This window comes from Orbicella franksi, chromosome 8 (assembly GCF_964199315.1).
Source record: "Orbicella franksi chromosome 8, jaOrbFran1.1, whole genome shotgun sequence".
NCBI lineage: Eukaryota > Metazoa > Cnidaria > Anthozoa > Scleractinia > Merulinidae > Orbicella > Orbicella franksi.
Genome location: NC_138152.1, coordinates 23,930,815 through 23,946,881, shown reverse-complemented (window position 1 = coordinate 23,946,881; position 16,067 = coordinate 23,930,815).

Genomic DNA, 16,067 nt, shown 5'->3' with positions numbered 1-16,067 from the left:
GCGATTATGAATTTAGCCTATGAACAGGCTCTCTTGTCGTCACCAGTTCACCCTCCGGCAGCCAGTTTCTTCTCGGCACTTCCAGCCGCGCTCAGACACTTCCAGCCGGAGCCTGTTCAGAGGTTATTGTGAATTTTGCTTTATTTTACGTTTATTTTACTTTTTAATCTAACAATCTGACCTAAAAGTGTCGATATAGTTTCCTTGAGGTTTATTTCGATTTTATAACAGAACCTCATGGGGAAAAAATACCTTTATTTTGGCGTTATTTTGTGCCTGCTTGTCAGGTGTCAGCTCACTTAATCTTCTTACATTCCACTCAACTGGTGGCTACTTTATACCTCCACCTTGCATCTGATTATTTGAGAACCGGTTAAAACGTACAGGGTTGAGCCTGTGTAAGCGTTTCGTTGCAGAAGTCCTAAATATCTTTTTCACGTTGCAAAACAATTGATGATGAGAACTGGAGTAATTTTACACGCAATCCGGCCTTGGTTGAAGTTTGTGCTTCAGAAAAATTTGAGGAAACTGCTCAGTGACTTTCGCATCCAACCCGAGACTCGCCACAAGTGGAGTGATGGATGTTTTAGTAGCTGTGTTATAAATATGCCATCAATCACGTATGTTTAAGCCCAATAATGCATTGTTTTAGCGACACCGATTCTTTTATGCGAAGTGGGATTGTGGACTTATTTCGATCCGTGTTCGATTATAAATGTAAGTGTAATCTTCGCGTAATTGAATTTGCTCGCAATAGCTTCTACTTCTCAACAAGACTGAACTTAAGAAACCTTGAGCTGTTTTTCATGTTTAGGATAATCTTACCACCAGTTCAATGATGTTCATGTAATAGCCCGACTGAGAACTAGAAGCCAGGGCTGCTGAAAAGCCGAAAAACCTGCTGGTGTGTCAACCACGGTGTATGTTTGGTTGCTATTTCTTATTGGGCGCAGTTGACAGTCTTGAAAAGATTTTATTCAACTGGACAAAATTTTATCAAAGCCCTTTTCCTTTTATTTATTTATAATATTTTTTTAGTAGCGTTTGTATGACAACCTGAAATGATCTACAGCTCATTTGGTTTCCCCCTTGCTATGATTTTTTTCTATCATCTGTATCTTTGACTTGCCTTTGTTAAAGATGCGTCTGGATTACTCCCCATTTAACATTGTCGTGTTTTCTCTTAGAAGCTTTAGTTTAGCGACAAGCACTTATTTGCGAATTCGAAACACACAACTAGAAGTTGTTACCATGAAAATTAATCCCTTGAATCCTTTTTAAATTACGACTAAGCAGTTATAACAGCCTAGGCACAGGCCTTAATAAAACCTTCATTAGAGTGTTTCTGCTTAAAGCAGACATTGATCAAATATTTTAAGATATCATCGTTTCTGGGTCCTACTACAGAGTTCTCTTACCTTTTAGAGTCGGAGATCACTCTCAAATGGTTGAAGACGAAAACTACAAGTTGTAAGATCCACCACAAGTTAAATAAGTTACAATTGATGAGCTCATAGACAGCTCATCTATAATTAATACATCCGTGTTCAGTGATTCAAATTCTTTGCACACAAAGTATAAATTTTTTGATGTTTTGTTTAGTCAAAATCCGACATCCTCATCGAAAGAAGTAGTTATTTTCTGGGTAATAGCAGCGACCGTTATAAAAGACTTTTACTTCAGTACATAGGTAGTCATCTTCAGGTTCAAGATGGACCCGTCACCAGTTAACTAATGTTTAGATCATAGCTCAGCTATGAGGCAGGCAGAAACCCAGCGGCACATGTAGAACATTGACCGCATAACCAATTTTTTCTGCTCACATGACTGACATGGCGTAAAATTCTGGAGGCACCTGTTGGGTTCTTGTTGGTAAGCTTTCGGTAATTTCTTCGGCTAAATTAAATTTCATATTTACAAAACTTGACGTTATGTTTCATTTCTTTACCATTCTTAATATTGTAGCATGTCCAGTAATAAAGCCGGACTCAGCGAAATCAGTGAATAGTGTTGCATTAGTTGTAACAATATAGCTTACGGATAATTTGAAGTAAACTTATATATCAAGCATAGCCCAGAAACAGATCAAAAACGTGCTATCGAACTAGATTAAGTAACAGCAATCTATTTCATACTCTTAAATTCAATTTGGCAAAACTTAATTCGACCTTTATTTTCGTTAAAAGGGCAGCCCAGAACGGACGCCTAACAGGCTAACTGGATGGAGAGTTTGATAAAAGTCTATTATTTCCGTTTTGCTTGGATTATTAACCGATAAAACCCAAGCCTACACGATGATTTAGTTCAAAATAGTGTTCTGATTAGCGGTGCGTGTCGGTCTTTTTGCCTTTTAGATTTTTTGTAATGCTACATTTTAGCTCTTCTTAACCGAGCAGGAGGTCTGTATGGGAGAATCTTGACCGAGGTCGTGACTACAGACCAAACGCAGTCAGGTCTGTACATACGACCGAGGTCAAGATTCTCATACAGACCGACTAAGCTCGATTAATAAAATGTTTATTATATGGCAAACCGTAGAAAAATTAATTCGTTTAATGTAACAGGTTTGTACCAGCTGACATTTTCTTGCGAACGGCGATGAGCCGAACTTAATTCTACCAAAAATTGCGCGTCTTCTACACTTTTGTCCTTATTTGTTCTTTTGGCACTTTCATAAATAAATATTGTTAGATGAAAAAAGTCAATATTTTTGCATTTTAGTTTGCAACTTTTTCACGCAAAATTTAACCGGTCTAAATGCCGGTTTAGATGGGAAAATCTATACCGCTTCCAATATCGATTTCAGCCAACGAAATTCGTGAATTCGGTAGTTCCCAGTCCTTGTGAGCCACAGCCATATACATTAATAACTAGAGGATATCGTACTATGTCCAGAAGATCTGAATTTAATGTTTGATGTTGGGAACGAGTGTAATATTGGTCTTGCCTCGAGAGCATCAAATTCAGATCTTTGAGCCAACATGTAGTGTTCTGTGCCATTAAAGATGTGTCTATTGGTGTAAGATAGGATAGACGAATTTTCATTTGTTTGTCTCAAGATGGAGTCACTTTGAGATGTTGATCGCGACGTTTCGACTGCTATACTGCTAGTCTTCATCTGGCAGTGAGGTCAATTATTCACGTATCGCTATTTGTAGCGCGTTGGTTCGCTGCTATTGATGCATTCCGATCCTCATTCAGTTATTCCAACTTTGTGTCCTTTGTTCCCTCAGAGGCCCGCTTTGTAATTGACGGTTTGTTGTGCTTTTTGATTGTAGGTATCTATGCTTCAGGAATTCGATCCCACTATCTCTGTTGATTTTATTTGGATGAAGTGTAATATAGATATCTTCCTTGACCCTTCGTGTGTACCAGTGAGGGTCACGATCAATAAACTTGACTTCTCCCAAATGGTTAAATGCCCCGCCTAGTTGGCGTGCACCGAAATTGCGGAGGTTTGCGTAGGAGAAGGCCGTGTGTCTCTGTCATGTTCTTTTATCTTCTCTCGAATAGCATTCCCTGTTCCTCCGATATACACTCAGCCGCATTCGCAAGGAATCTTATAAACAACACCGTCTTGTTTTGTTGGTTCAAAGGTGTCTTTGCGTCAACATCTCAAAGTGACTCCATCGTGAGACAAACGAGTAAAAACTCATCCTTGCTACACGAAATAACTCTTTTCATAAAAAAAAAAACACTCATGTTTTAAGGAGGAAAAATTACACTGAGCAATAGCCAAAGAGCTTCTTTAATTAACTGAAAATAACAATTTTATCAGTAAACTTCCATAAAGATCTTTTCTCCGGACTTTATATATTCTCGTAAAAGAAAAAATATTTAAAAACAGTTTACCAACGCAGTAACACATATTGTTGGCAGATATAGGCCAAACTTTCCGTGACGTGAATTAAACCCCTTCGCAGTATCTAGTGACCGTAGCGTGATGTACGCCCGAACGATTTAGTTTAATACTTTAATTTCCCTGACAGACAAATGACCAGGAAATTTTGAAACAAATTAATTTGAGTTATTTGAACGAACAGTTACAAGCTACCTTTAACACAAATTAACCAGAAGTTCTAACAAACATTTACTTTGAGTTATTTTGAGCTAACAGTTCCATTTTGAGTGCAGTGACGTAACGTGCTGTCCTAGAGATATCAATCGATGTATGAGCGCGCAAAACAGAAGAGTTGCGAGAAGTTAACAGATAATCGACCTAGCATCATTAGCATAATCTGATCCACCACTGCAACCCTTAATTTATTTGCCCAATTCATGGGTTAAAAATGAATCTTACAAGAAATAAAAACACAAAAACAAAAATGAGATAGCTTCCCTATGATACGAATGCTTCTGTAAAAATATGAAAGACAATTTGCGAACGACGGTCAGGAAATACCGAACAAAATCAACCCATTTTCCGAATTCCCTTAAGCCTCTCTATCAAACCGAGGCCTGATGCACAGCCATTCATATGGAAATGACTATAATTTGCATGTCACTGAAATCTGATTTCCATATAAAAAGATGGAAACCAAGACTTACTTAGAAAAAGAGGCTACAGGTAATTAAGACATGGCCTATTCTTTAATTCTTCACCTTGTACATTAGGTTCCAACGTTGAAGTTGGACTGACGTAGCCCTTTAGGTCAAACCCCCTTTCATTAAAAAAAAAAAGGTAAATAATCTATTGCACGGAAAAACACAGAAACTTTTCAAATTTTCCACCATTTGTTATACACTCCTTACCAATGAGAATTCCAAAAATCTAAATAATCATCAAATATCATAAGTTATAAGAACTTAAATTTTAAAAACGATCAAATGACAATCCAGTCGAAAATGTAACGGAAAAAGAACCTTTGAAAGATATATCTCATGGAGACATTTATAGAGTTTCAGAAACCTCTTTTTAAATTTTCAAATCTCCACTGAAATGTCCGCCAGTTCCTGTGAAAACGCTTTAAGATGTAGCAAAAATTGACAGAGCATTTCTTCATTTCAAAACTTTTCATTGTCTTGTATATTTCTGGATCTCTCTCTGAAACCCAACGCTAAGGCATGGCAAATAAAGGGCCTGTACTGGACTATTAAATCTGTAAGAGTGAGGTCTATCTCTAGGACAAAGTTTATATATATATTTCACGACTTAACGCGGAACTGTCTTAGAAGTTTTTGATATTTTTTTCACACCCTGCAGGAGATAGTAGACGTCTTTGAGGGTTTTGTAAAGAAAACAGCACATTACTTGGGCTGTGAGGATGCGTGAGGTGGGACGATCAATGCGCTACGTGGATAGAGTTCCATCATTTAAAAATTTTACCCATATCAATGAATGAGTTGCATTAATCTTGCGCAAAGAACTCTGGGACGGTTAGGGGGCAAACATTGCAAGTCGCTTGTACATAATGAAAAGTGGAAAGGTACTAAAAAAAATAACTATTTTGGAGAGTGATCAACGCTTTTTCGCCTTCGTTTTATCGCAAATTGATTTGGGCAATTTTGATACGTTTAATATGTAAGTTTTTGTTTGAATAACGGTGAAACATGTGATATAATCTACCGATAAACTCCCTTGCTTCCATGAGTTTTATTGTGAAATTACATCGCGTGCTGGTCTCAAAATGTTACAAAATTAATCAGGTATAAGTCGGGAGAAATTAACCCAGTAAAACCTTTTAAGTTGTGTACAGGCTACTTCTGGCTTACTTTGAAGCTCAGTCATACAAAAAAAAAAAAATAATGGAAATAAGCCCGATGCCAATCATTGTGCTGTGTGAGGTACCGGGGTAGGGTCTTTCAGAAAAGTTGAGTAGGGGTCTGCGGCCCACTTCCCAAAACCCTTACCCCATTTATGACCAAAATCTGCGTTTTTTGCTACCCTATTTATGACCTGTCCAAAAATTCGATAGCCTATTTATGGCCATTGCGGCTGACACAGTTGCCCCAAGCATAAGTTTTGAAGGGCTTTTCTAGACTGTTTTATCGATGTGAAGTGAAGTGAAGTGAAAGACTTTATTTAATGAGGGTGACCCGTGACAGTAACTTAAGTTACTGATAAACTTGGGGCCCTCAGCTTAAAATAATTAGAATGCTAAAAATATATTATTTACAATAAAATGCTAAAATACGATATTATTTACAATAAAATACTTAATTAAGTTACTATTAAAAATGGTTACAAATAATAAACTGGACTTACAATTTCAAACATACTACGAATAATAAGAGTTAAAAATCGATAAAGATAAAAAGGTAGCTTCTTCCAAGAAACATACTCAATTCAAGACTAGAGTGCTAAAACCATACCCTAACCAAAGTGGCCAAAATCGTACCCTATTTATGACCAAAACGACTGAAAAACCCTACCGTTTCGGGCCGCACATACCTATATAACCCATATATGGGAGTACTACCCCCTGCGGTGGGGGGGGGGGGGAGGGGAGTTTGATTAAAATGTGTAGACAGATCGTGAGTCCCATACTGTGTGGCCATTATATTATGTTGTTCAAAGCCTTTGTTTCGCTTTACAAGCACGTCTTTAAGCGATTCAAGGGTGGTTCCTTGAATATCTCTTTAAGAATTTTTGTATTTAAAAATGTCATTTGTCCGTGATTATGGTTTCAAATTTTGGTAAGGACAGTTGAAATTGCGTGACAAAAGAAAAAAAAAAAGGGGGGGTAGAAGTTTCTTGTGCATTCTCGATTTCTGTTTTAGAACTTCTTTTCTGTCTTTATCTGTAACTTCTCGGAGGGTCTTTTCTACCTTTTGCTCCGGTTAGGCGTGTTTTGAAATATTCTCTTCAATGGAAATTTCGCAATAAACCTCACGCAAGCAAGGAAGTTTATCAGTAAATTTTACCACATACTTGACGGTTATTGAAACAAAAACTTACATTTTCCATGTATCAACAGTACCCAAATCCATTTGCAATAAAGCATTGGCGAAAAACCGCTGAACTCTCTCCAAAATCGTTGTTTTTGGCGTCGAAACAACTTTTCGCTAACACATTTCCTTCTAGCGACTCTGTACTTGCAATGCATGTTTGCCCTTTGACGATCTCAGAGCTCTTTGCACGTATATGACATGGATATCCGATTGCTGGCAATTCATTCATTGAAATTGAAAATACTCGGTTTACTAGAGCTGCTTTCCGGTCACGCAATATCATTACAGTCACCTCATAACTAGGGTGCTCTTCTTTGAGAAAATCCGAGATTAATTGCATTCTAAACTGCAAAAAACTGATTTAACGTTTCATTACGAGACGGATTTACCCAGGCTTGACTCGGATAATGGTGCATCAAAGGAACCGAGGGCCCCACTCGGGGTAAGGATTCTCCGCGATCAGTTCTTTTGATGCACCATGATCCCAGTGATCTTGGATTAACCTGCAAAGTCCGTTTTTGGATCTAACAATTACTGGATTCTTTGGTTGCTTTGATGCACCATGATCCCTTGAATTAATCTGTTTAGTGAAGAAACGTAAAATCTGTTTTGATAAAACTCCAATCTCGAATTTTCCCAAGCTGGGAACGCACCCTTTCATTCTATTGCGAGATCACAATGAGGTATCCAAACTTACTACTCTTCTCATCGTTAAGCTAAAACCGATTAAAGGTGTTTCTAACTCCTTGCTTGCTTTCTGTACTTTGGTGTCACACGAGGTATTCCTCACCAAATTCACGGCTACCTTAAATGTTTCAGACTTCTGTATATCATCAGTAAGAATTCCTGCGTCTGTTGTCTGCACATGCGTATAAATGAAGAATATTGTTGTGGTTTACAAAGTGAACTCCAATAAAAAAGAAAGAAAGAAAGAAAGAAAGAAAGAAAGAAAGAAAGAAAGAAAGAAAGAAAGAAAGAAAGAAAGAAAGAAAGAAAGAAAGAAAAAACTAACAACAACATTAACAACACAAAAACAAACAGACAAACAAACAAATGAAACACAACACGCGTTCTTGCGACCGGAGGGAACTGAGAATCGCCTTGAGGAATAGGCGATTTGCATGATGGCGTCATTTGACTACAACTACCAGAATCCTTCAGTTTTTCTGTTTCTTTGGCGAATCAGGGCAATTGTTATTTAAACCCCACTGGGGCTACAAAATTTAATGATAAAGAGAAAACGAAAGGAATTCTGGTAGTTGTAGCCAAATGACGACAACGTGCGAATATGCTATTGAGGTAAAAGTCTTTCATTTTAACTCAAACTTTCAAGACCATTCGTATAAAGAGTGTACCTCTTACCCTGTTGACAGTCGAATCTGTGAGATCCGCTGAAAAGTCAAGATTATCCGAGTAGAGAAAAGCATTGCGTGGTCACTTCGGTTTCTGGGTAGGTAAATAAAAGCCATAAAGTATTTTCTATGAAAATCATACAGGGGAACTTGTACTTTCGAACATGTGCCACCATTAAAATGGATCTTTGTTCAGGCACAATCCTATTCATGATTATTATTATAGTTGCTCTCACTTCAGTTAAAAATATACTTTTAAGAGGGCGCGAATATATTTTTTGCTCTTCCCTAATTATAAGTCATGAAAATTTCAGATGTTAATTTTGAAAAAAAAAAAAAAAAGAAAATGGTGAAGTACGATGTACGAATGATCATGATACTATGTTTAAATAATTTCAAGTCATGGTGGAATATTTATAGCATGTTTATTGACAGAGCCAGTGAAAAGCGCTAGCTCTTCCCCCACCTCCTACCCCGCCCCCTCCACCATTCTGTTGATCTGATGTGTTTTGGTTTGTTTTGTGCAGTTTTTGCGACAATCGGCATAAAATATTGAAATAGTGATAGTGATCATTGCAAGCGCCCTCTTTGCATCCTTTTTAACGACCATCTATAGGCCGAGATGGAGAACGACTTAAGGTAATTCCTCTGAAATAAAAGTGACAATAGATTTTTGCTCAAACTTTGTCTACTGAATATTTGTCATATGATAACTTCAATTTTGAAATAAAAAAGGGGGGTGCCCATGCTCATTAAGGAGCAGTGAGGCATTGAAAATGCCCCATTTTGGCATTACATGTATTTAATGCTTATTATAAGAACGCATTCCCAGTAATTGTAACATCTTTGTGAGCCCGGACTCATAAGAACACGCATTAAACTACAGTCAATACAATGTGTCGGACACAAATAAACGTTTTAAGTTTGATTCAGGCAGAAAGCTAAATCCTTGATTAAAAATTTGAACCAAATTTCTTGACGTGGCTACCGACTGCAAAATAGAAAAGACCACAGTGTATCTGCTATTTTTCTTATTTATTCAATTCTCAGCAATAGAAATTAGATCAATCTTTTCTCACGTAAAGCTTATGATTAGTTGATTACAATGACTGGAAAAAAAATTGGGGTGCCCATGCTCGTTGGTGAGCTAGAGCCATTTTTCAACTGACAGAGCTCAATATCAAGGCAAATCCGTCATGTTTTCAATGTACGCGTGCACGAGCGCGCGCTAATGACGCCATAAATTATGCGCAGTAAGGATGCGCAATGCAAATGTGAGGAATGACCTTAAGGTGTCTCCATAGGGTAATCATTTATGGCGTTGCGCGCGCAAGTGTTATGTTTTGAATGCTGTTTTTTGCATTCACTTTCACACCTAGTCCTCTCAAACTTATTACATATAATAAGTCTTGAATTTTAAATGCCCAAACAAATGTAGTTTTTACTGTTTTTATGGCTTTATTTGTGATTTTCATGAATTTCCTTCGGTGAAATCTTCCAAAATTTTTACATCACATCGCTTCCAGCAGGATACGAATTTTAAACACAAAAAATGGTGGGGTTTGTAAAGGCAGTTTTTTTTCGATATTTTCAAATTTATGTCTTTTACCGCTGCAAAAAATCTGGTCTTATAGATTTCCCTGACTAAAATAAAATATTAACTAGCAATCTGCCAAATTTAACGGAATTTCACCGAAGGAAACGCGAGAAAATTCACTATCAGTTTTGCTTTTTGTGCTCATGTTGACGCAATAAAATATCAAAAAACACTGACGTTTCCTTTGAGCGCGCGCAGATTACTTTCTCAGCGCTCGTGCGATCGTAAAACTATAGGGAGCCACCTTAAGCAAGGATTAGATTTATCGAAGCTCATTTGCTTAATTAGTTCCAGGCGTTTCGCCCGATAGCTCAGACACCCAGTGACTGGCCGCACGAGGAGCGGTAATTAAGATTTGTTTCCCTTGACCCAAACTTACTGCTTCTCTTGCGACCAGTCATTTTTTTTTTAAGGAAAGCTTGTAATTGTCACTCACTATGAGAACTCGGGCTTTCTGAGACCAGATATCCAGTAAATGTAGCAGTAAACGTAAACGTGTTACGTCATCGGAGGTGAACGTCAGTTTGCTCTGAACTTGAACGGTCTCATCAATGCGTTCTGTTTTCCCTGAAAACCATTTAAGATATTTTTTGATAATGCCGGATTAGTATAGTGTTAAAATCTTGCCTTTTTCTTTAACATTCGACTAACCTTGTTGCTGTCACTGTTACTGAATTCGAAGCCCTCATACAAAGGCCGTTCTGACAAAATTGCCAATTTCACCTTATTTAATTCAATGTACGCACGTCTATACATTCTTAGTGAGTTACATCAAATTTTAACCGTTTTTTGCATCTAATTTTAATGCTTACCCACTGCGAAACTACTTTTTAAAGTGAAGTTTTCTTCAAACGATTAATTGTTTTATTCTATTTTGTTAAAGTGGTAAAATACTGTTAGCGTTAATATTTTCTTGAGCTTCGAAAATTAAAAGGAATACCTCAAAATTGTTGAATTTCTCAATAATCTGAAAATATTCATTAGAATTTTTCCCAAAATTTACCAGCGTCAAAGACGAATCTCTCTGACGCGAGTGACATTTCAATTCTTCGTTTCCCGGAATAATAATAAAAAAAAAAACATTTAGCCCGTGCGGACGTCAGAGAAGTTTACTGTGCTACGTAAAATAAAGGGTAAAAAATGAGTAGAAAAAATTCGTGACGTGTTAACAATCTTACCTCCACACGCTGCTGCGTAAAAAGTCACCAAAACGATAAGGAATGTCTTCATGGTTCACACTTGAAAGATGGCTCAGCAAAATCAACTTGAATGAACTTTAAAGTGCACCTAATCCCCCAATTTTTTTTTCGCTAAAATGAATCTAGACTTTATTTGAAGCATTTGGGCGAAGAAATTTTTGAATTTGGTTGAATCCTCGATTTTCTATGCCCTTTCAAAGTCGCGCTTGATGTGTTTCACGACTGCGTTTTAGGGAGCCTGGGGCGGCGGTACCTGATGACGTCTACCCAGGAACCAAACACAATGGCGCCTCAGTCAGCTCTCTGTATTTGCTCGAGAAAATGGAAACAAAACTAATCGTTCCAATATATTTTGGCACTAAGACATCCAAGTTTTGTTTCAGAATCATTTGTTTTTCGTCACTGGAGTCAGAGTTAGGTTTCGATTCTGAAGACACCGAAATAAACTTCGATCGAGCACGTTCGGCAACTGTGAATTCGAACTCACTGCTTAGAGCTTTGAGAACAATTTGCAATATTTCAAGCGACGACGGGGAAGACTTCTTTGCGGACGAGCTGCCTATATATCAAGAATGGAAAGCTAGATACGAAGGAGCAGTCAAACGAAAAGCAGGGAAGAAAACTCAAGGACTGCTTTGGATGGTAATTTCGTCACCTAAACACAAGACTCCCACGCGTGTTTATAACCTGTTTACATTTGTCCGTAGCGAGAATGTATTTTGTCGAGGTATGGTGGTTCTATTAAATCCAGTTTGTGTTTTACTTTCTGGAATGCTTCATGTTTATAAGAGCGACGTAAGTGTTGCAGTCTTCGAGACTTGATGATCTCCAAAACACTGACCTGTATTTTTGAAGCTACGGGAAGCAAAGCGGAAGGAAACATTTCATACAATTACCGATTTCACATTGCCACACGTTTTAAGTCGTAACTCCAAATAACCAGTGTAAATCTTTTTCAAAGTTTGCAGTGAAATTCGTCGGATAAGCGAAAAGGATGTGTTCCCTAAGCGGTCCGCGGGTAATGTTACACGGTCATATTTTCGACACTAATGTATAGAATGTTTGTCGCACTACTGATTTCCAAACCTTCGAAAAACTCTGTGAGTAGAACAATTTTGTTATCATGTAATTCTAGAAGATTAATCTTCGACTTTAATCTAAATCGAAAGAGAAATAAGTGCTGGTTGGCAGCGTACAGTTGCGACCTATTTACACATCAGTATATTTGGTCGTTACGTCCTCTTGATTGATCACACAACTTTGCCGGCTATGTTATAAATACTGCGGGACTGGAAGATATAGGTTATCGATAGTATTTCGACAAATTGCTGGTTGGCTTTAAGCAGAAAATTTTGAAAATAGCGTTTGAAAGTCTGCGGAACAAATTCCAGTGAGAGTTCTTCAATGGTTCTCACAGACTCAGTTCGCGTGTTTCGGTTCGATAAAATCAACCATCGTTATGTCTTTATTGTACCATTGACCGATCATCGCCAGTAAACTGTACAGTATATCTTTTTTTAGATCTGGGATATTACTGCAACAACCGATAGCACTTCTGAAAGGCATTTCTGCGCACTTTTCGAATGTGTATTGCACCATACTGAAGGAAATGAGAGGACGTGAGTTATTCGATCTTCCTGGGTAGACGTCACAACAGCCACTGGACCCATTCTCCTCAAACTCGGTCGTGAAACAAAATCGCGGTGTTTTGGGGCTATTTTCGCGATTTCGTCGGGGCACAGAAAATCGAGGATTTAACCGAATCCAAAAATTTTTTCGCAGAAGTATTTCAAATAACATGTAGATTCGTTTGGGGGTTAGGTGCACTTTAATTGTAAGGTCTGTGACTATCTGACTCAGTGTTGATGTCAGTTCTGCTGCAATCAAAACAAGATGGTGTCAAGAGGGTCGCTTGATGAGGTCATATTTCTTACGCAGTAACAAGAGATTTTTAGTAGACGCCCTTCCACCCTGTTTTTTCATCACCACGTAAACTTACATGTGTCACTGTTCAGAATATAGTCATAGCAGTCATTAACAGCCATTGGCACAGTTAAATGCATTTTCCCTGTAGTTCTTCATTCTTTACAATTTCTGCCTGCTTGTCTGTCCATTTCTTCAATTACACTCAACTGGTGGCTACTCTATACCTCCGCCTAGCATTAGATCATTTAAGAAACGGTCAAACGTACAGGGTTGAGCCAGTAATCTAAGTAAAAGTAATTTAAAAGAAGTTGTTTGTTTCAAAAAACTTTGAAAAAACTGTCCAAAGTGGCATGGGCGTCTAAACTGAGACTCGCCACGAGTTGAACAATGGAAGTTTTAGTGATGGTCTTCTAAACATGTCGTAGATCAAGTTTATTATAGCACAGCAATGTATAATTTTAGCAACAAAAATTCTTTCATGCAGTTTAAAATCAATAATAGTCATTTTTCAATTTGAATCCATTTTCGACGGATTTCGTGTTTGATCGACTCCTGCAATCTTCGCGCCGACAGCTAAATTTGTGTCGCCCTTTTCCTTAACTCTAGCTGTTTTTGTTTTTAGGATACTCTTGCCCGTAGTTCAATGTTATATCATAGTCCGCTGAGAACCAGAAGGAAGCAGAAAACCATGACAAAACCTGCCAGTGTGTGTATTTTTGCTTGCTACTTCATACTGTGATGCAGTCTTCCTTTAATTTAACTTGACGAAAATTTAAATGACGCTTGCATATATCACTGCCTGAAATGATCAACGACTAATTTTATTTAGTTTACCCTATGCTAGGCATTTTGACTATCATCTGTTTCTTTGTCTCGTCTTTATTAAAGACGAGTTTTGGTAAAGCTAAGATCAACCGTCTAGGTTACTACCTATATATTGAACAGTATCGTGTTTTCTTTCAGAAGCTTTGGTTTAGCGACAAGCACTGATTTGCGAATTCGAAACACAGAACCAGAAATTTTAACACACACAAAAATACTCACTTGATTTCTTTTTAAATTTTGACTAAGCAATTCCCAAGCCTAGCCTGCAGGTCTTGCTAAAACCCTCGCTAATTACAGTGTTTTCATTTAAGGCCGACATTGATCAAAAATGTTAATCAAGATATTATCGTCGGCTTCCTGGGTCCTAATAAAGAGCTCTCGTACTTACCTCTCGTACTTGTAGAGTCTGAAGATCACTCCAAATGGTTGCTTGAAGTCGAAAAGTGTAAGTTGTAAGATCCCGCCATCACAAGTTAAGTAACCTTCATTTGATGACCTCATAGCCAGCTGATCTATGAATAATACATCGGTGTTCAATGATCCAGATTCTTTTCGCACGAAGTTACAAATTTCTGTCAGTCTGTCAAAATTCACCATTCCCGCTAAAAGTGATTACCATTGTCGTTATTTTCTGAGAGATGACGCCGACCGTGTACAAAGACTTTTACTTCGGTAAACAATTAACCATCTTCAGGTCCAAGGTAGACTCGGAACCTGTGAACTCATGTTTAGGTTATAGCTCAGCTATAAAGCAGGCAGAAAACCAGCGGCACGTGTCAAGATGACCGCATAACGAATTTTTTGCTGCTCACGTGACTGACAGGGTGGAATATTCTGCTGGCCTGTTGGGTTTTTATCGGTATGTGTCTTCGTAATTTCTTAGGCTAAAATTTGATATCTAGAAAAAGTTACATTAGATTTCATCACTTTTGGCTATTTGCTATCTTAAATTTTCTAGGAATATCCACTAATAAAGAGTTAGTGAAACCATTGAATGATGTTGCATCAGCCGTTCATGTTGGAATAATAACTTACGTTTAATAGCAAACCCAGCAGCAGCCCCCTCCCCCCCCCCCCCCCCCCCCGTGGCCTACCCTGGGCCTACCCTGGGTGACAGAGGTTTTTCTTGCGCGGTTTCCGGTGTCGGTAGTAGGCTGATTTAGCAAGAGAACGGGAACGTCACTTGACGACGGCGCGCGCAGTATAAATACCCAAATATGGTCAGATGATGACTACAGGGCGCGCGGAATAACCTGGATTCTGTTCTAATTTGACCATATTTGGGTGTTTGCTCTGCGCGCGCCGTCTTCAAGTGACGTTCCCGTTCTCTTGCTAAATCAGCGTAATGTCTTTATTGTGCCCCGCGCGAAAAACCTCCGGAGTAGAGCGCGATTTCTTTGATAGCGCCGTGCCAATGACAAGCCAGCTTAAATCTGTCTAGTCAAGAATCTGAGCTAGAAAGCTGATTGGCTCCTAACGACCTCCCAAGGGTTTTCTAATCTAACAGACATGGTGATTGGTTTCTAAGAATAAAGAACGCGAGCCTGTCAAATGTCGCGAATAATGTCCTTGTCGCTCGGTGACGTGATAATCGTGGATGGCAGATTTTGAGGTTGATGTTTGTCCGCGCGCTGTATGGTTTTTAAAAGATCAAGATCTGGTCAAAGCTATAACAAAAGTTCCTCAAAACATTCCACGGTGTTGACAACTTTTAAAGCACTTAGCAAAGGGATGGAATTCTGAATTTTATTCGCAGCAAGGATGTTTTGGCGGTTTTGCCAACGGGATCCGGGAAATTGTTGTTAGTTCAACAAATTCCTGGACTCTGTGTTCGACTACACAATGCTCCAGTGCCCGGTGTACCAGACGAGCTAGAACAGAGTTTTGAACGCGTATTTTCACCTTATGTAGCTTCTCCTTTCCAACAGATTCTTTTTGTAATAATTTCAGTTTAAATTTGCGACTTCTTTGACAGTCACGTCGAATTTTTCGATCCGTCGGTAGCACTTTTGTCTTACAAAGAATACGCGGCCCGACGGACAGATTGTCGTCCTCGATAGTGAAAAGTGTCGAGATACTTTCAAAAACTTTCAGTTCTTGAGCATTTCCGATGCAAGGCTGTAATATCCACCATTACACACAACACTAGCGTCAAATAAACGCAACGACAGCCAAGACTTCGAATTAGGAACCTTTTACACGGGAGTACAACGTAGTCTTTAGTCCCGCAGAAGACATGAATGCAAACCAGACCAGATCTGTCATGTCACGCTAATG